Raw genomic sequence first — 5,000 nt, 5'->3', positions numbered from 1 at the left:
GGTCTGGGAGTTCACTCGCAATCTAAGTAAATCTTCCCGCTAAACTAATCAAATCTGGGCAAATACCAGGCATTGAGAGAATAAAGCTAAGTTTACGTTGTGAAACCTGACTCGAATTTGAGTTATTTCTTGTGGGATTTAATAACAAGCTGTTATTAATAGTTAGCGCAATGTTCTCTTTGAGTCTTTGTTATGGGTTATAAACAGTCGCCTGTTTACAAAATATGTCATAAAATTGTACCTTCGTGGCAACTTGTTTGAGTTATAACTCTTAAACTCCTTTTTTTTTGTTATGCATGAAAGAACGGGCCTTCTTAGCCGGTCATAAAAATTTGGGTCTTTTTGGCCAAATCCTTAAAATTTCTTTAGGCACGTCACCAAATGCGCATCGGAGTAAAAAACGGAAAAAAAAGTAATCAAAAGTTATGCATTTCCAATTTTTGCAGTTTCATTGCAAAGATTAATTTTCCCATTTTCCCACTGTGGTAACTCTCATAAATTAGCAACGAAAGCGAATGTTCAAAAAACTTCAGGCCTGAAAATGAATATTAATGCTTATTTACTTGCCCATAATTTCTTCATCTTACTTTAAGTTGATTTTAAAACTTCTGCACTTTTTAGTTGAAGGTTGACCTTTGAACTTTGTCCATCAGTTTTGTTCGCTTAACTTACAACTTTATGTGGCAGGCTACATGTTCTGGTTCAGCGGGCTTTTTCTTTAGTTTTCTTTTTGCCAATCATACTAAGTGATTTTTTAGCAGTTGATGTTTTAATGTGTTCGAGAAGTTTGGTTTTCATTTTTTTGTGTTTTCAAAAGATGATTTTTTAGGTTCTTTTCTTCCAATAAATAATGTGTTATTGTACACTAAGATGGATAAAAAATCCAAATTTTGCAAGAATTTTGCGATTAAGATTGAACTCTTGCAAGATTCTTGCAACCGAAATGGGAAAATAATGCATTCCCCTGCAAGGCAATTGAAATATTTCAAATTTTTTAATTAATAGTATTGTTAACCTAAAGTTGAAAACCAATTGATATAACAACGAGTGTACATCGATACATTTGATTGCCTATCATTACAGCTGGTACAATAATATATAAATTCAATTAATATGTATCATAGCACATATTAATACAATTATGTTCCTCGCGGATATGAAAAAAAAATTAGTCCAAAAAACTTCTCGGAATGACAAAAAAACTCACTCTTTTACAGACAGAAGTAAATTAAAATTGAAGTAATAATTTGACATTTATAACTAGTATTTCATAACTAGACGTGTTCAACTAATTTTTAACCAGCAGCATTTATAACTTGATTATGATTAATCACTGTCAAGGGTGTTGTAAATTTGCTATTTTAAATCCGGATTAATTTCAGGTTCTTTCGGGTTCATAAAGGGAACATTTCTGGACGGACCGGCAGTTATGGGTGCTGGGGGACAGCCCGCTTCCTCCTCAATTGTGGAAGTACCTGTCTTGATTAAACGAGGGAGCTATTCCTACCTACAAGGAGGCACAAATACGATGGAAAGTTGTGGGACTGGGAAAAGCAATACAATGCACGCTATGGGTTTATACGTGGATAAACGAACATTCATGAACGAAATTGCGATTGCGGCTCAATTGTCGTACGATTGCAATGTTCTAAAGTTGTGCGGGATTGTTAGAAAAGGTAAACAAAAATAAACAAACTAATACTTTGTTATAAATCTAGTTAAATAGTTAGAAGTAATAAAATGTTCTTAATTTGATAAAGGTAAAATGTCAGGTTGGGTATATTGGCATTGGGTATAATACTGTCATTGGGTAAAATGGGATTGGGTAAATTGTCATGTGACCAAGATTAGCAATCGCTCAAGCTGAGTGCTAAAACCGAATTATCTAAACGGACAAAAATCGTGAAGTGAATTTTTGATTAAAAATGAAACATATATTGCATTTTGATTTACTGAAAAAAAATACTAACAATAATTTTTACTTTAGGTCATTTCGAATAGCATGACATTATTTTTCAAATTTGTGATAAATTGATTATGTTCTGTAAACTTAAGTCCCAATTTTGCCCGAAAAAAATCGAAAAGTTACAGTAGACATTAATACATGAGCATGAGAGTGAATTAACGGACATGCAGAAAATTTTTAGCACCTCTGAAGGTGGTGGGGATCGAACCCACGCCTGATGGTATGCATAGCGCACGCGTGTTATAATAACATTTTCCCTTCTTTTCCCGCTTGTCTTTTTCCCTCCAATTCACATCTCATAATAATATTTAAAAAGTAGTTACTTGAAGATCTGTTTCTTTTAAAAATTTGTATAATATAAAATCTATCAGTTGGTCCAAAATTTTTGTATGAAAATAGAAATTTTCTCAGTCGTAAAAGGAAACAGATCTTAATTTTAATATTTGTTCAATTCTTGTTACTAACTTTTTCCTATTTCGGGATCCTGCTCTTAAATTCGTTTGGCTTCAAACTTTTATTAATATCTTTTTTTTGACAAATTTATAAGCTTTGGTTTGTTTATTCAGCTTTCAGCTTTGAGAATTTGTTCATGTTTTGAATTAGGATATGCTGGGAACAAAATTAAAATTACACTCGAGTTCAATTAGTTGATAGTAATATTTATTAGGAAGCATTGATTTTTATGTCGGGTTTGATTTATAGTCGCACAGGTTTTTTGAATAAAACGTTACATATCTATTGCTTCCCGCCTTTAATCAAATCAAATACCTGTGAAAAGTTTTGGGAAAACTATAAACTATATCGCCCACAGATTTTAATTAATTTAGACGCCTGTGAAACGAAAGCCCTAAAGAAAATTCTGGAAATTGTAAGACTGTGGGACATTCCTACCGAGGCCTGTTTATACGGTACATTTTTCTCACCAATGTCGCCACCGTCGGGAATGGTATATATTAGGCCAACGGGGTGGGGTGGGGGGTGGGGGGTGGGGGGGGGGGGTACTGAATTTGGAATGGGGGGCGGCTGCAACACCCTAGATTTAAGAATTTGATAACTTTATCAGACGTTTCGAATGCACGTGTTTTAGATTACCCGGAAATAGCTGTTTACGAACACGCCGAAACAACATTAGAATGGGCGTTGAGAAACAACACTTTGTGGAACCAACGTCGGTCAATGGCTGCCGGGGTCGGTGGGGGGATTTCTGGGAAGGACGGTCTGTTGCATTCATCGGGGATGGATTCCCAACACAGTGGGGAGGATAACTACTGTAGTAATAATATCCACAAACTGTCCAGATGTTCACCCGAGGTTCACATTATGAGAGGGGGTTGCAACTGGTATGCAGTATCTGTCTGAGTTGGGCTATACTCACAAGGTGAGAGTGCTTAATTGCTCTCGTAGAGAACCAATTATTGTAAACGTGTGTCGTTTTTTTATGCAAAATTCTCTCTCAATCACAATTTCAAGCAGTTGAATTCAGTTGGCGGCAATTTAATACTAAAAGTTAAATGAAAAGTGCGCCGAAACTGGTGCTATTTTTTACTTTAAATCTTAATAGTGGTATATGTTAACATCTAATGTTGAACTATTGAACTTCTTAGTCCCATTTAGCCCCCCCCCCCCCCGACTGAAGCAGGCTGCAATTGATTAGAGCTCCCACTAGTCGTTCGAGATCAATTCTTCCGACGTTTAGTCGGTTACGTTTAAATATCTTCTCCGATGCATAATGCCGCACAAGCGTTGAAAATAAAATTCACCGCTTAAAAGTTTTTTTCACCGCATTCGTCGCATTGAGCGCAAATCTTACATTTTTTAACCAAATTCTCAGCAAACCTTAATCTTTTTCTTTTAGCGATTTTTAGCGGTGACACCTCGACCCGGGCTGGAATTTTCTCATTATCGACCACCTCCACCCCCCCCCCCCCCCCGGAAATACAGCCCCCATTTTGGTTTAACTACTGTAATTAGGAGCGGGCTACAGTTTGTACGTAACGGGGCAATTTGATAGGACATTTATGCACGCAACCTTATGAAAATTTACTCTTTCATGGCTTGGGGGGGGGGGGGGGGGTAATAATGTAAACAATTTGTCCATAGCGAGGGGGCTGACGTAGAATATTCTAGATTTTCAAATAGATTATTAGTGGAAGCGCTTTGCTTTAAACAACGTTTTCACTGAAACAGTGCTAAAAATTACATAATTACATACTCCAATATTAATTCCAATATTCAATTACAACCTGTTTAGGTTCACAATTTTTCTCGGGTTTTTAGAATAATTATAAATTTATATACAGTAAGCTTGTGTGACTAAATGAACCAATTTATCATTAAGTGGAGATTAAACTTTTTAAACAAAATTGATGAAGTTCAATTTTTGAATTTCTTATTGCCTTCAAATCCTATTTTTACCTATGAAAACGAACAGCCACAATTTGAAGATTGTTATTTTAATAACAATGCTGATTAATTTATTTAACATTTTAAAGCATGTAGATATCTAACCTTAGGGTTATAGTCTGAGTAACTTACATGTTTGAACAACAAAAAAATGATGTTGATTATAGGTACTAAGAAGTCGCAATGTGTATTTGACGGAAGAGGGGACTCCCAAAATAGCTGGATTCGATCACAGAGCCTTACTGGACGAAGAACTGCTGGACTCTTCGATTGAGACCAAAGAGGTATGTCTGAAAAACAGAAATCGGAAAAAACTTTCAGCTGTGAACCACTTTTAAACTAGGATTTATTTTTTCAGGATTGAATATTGGCAGATAAAAATTGAACGTTGCAAGGGATTGCAACTTTTTGCGGCAATCTCAACATTAAGTTCTATTTGAAATCGTTTGACTGTTTTCAATAATTGTGATTAAAAAAATGTGCTACAAAAATTGCAGCTATGGTTTAGGTCACATTGGACCTTTATGTGGTCTTTTCTTGATCATTTTTTTGTCTGATAAATTTGAAATTTTTTCGAGATAATTCGTAAAAACTGTTAAAAATCAAGGGTATCAAATTAAGGCGTAGATTT

General features: G+C 35.2%; 1 pseudogene; it reads left to right on the top strand.

The window, feature by feature from the left end:
- Positions 1–4,733, top strand: part of LOC142357700 (ephrin type-A receptor 3-like) — a 30,422-nt pseudogene extending 25,689 nt beyond the window's left edge.
- Positions 4,734–5,000: the final 267 nt, after the last annotated feature.

The sequence above is a fragment of the Convolutriloba macropyga genome, unplaced genomic scaffold (assembly GCF_964194025.1).
Source record: "Convolutriloba macropyga unplaced genomic scaffold, txConMacr16.3 SCAFFOLD_1939, whole genome shotgun sequence".
NCBI lineage: Eukaryota > Metazoa > Xenacoelomorpha > Acoela > Convolutidae > Convolutriloba > Convolutriloba macropyga.
This window is presented reverse-complemented; position numbering and strand designations above follow the sequence as displayed.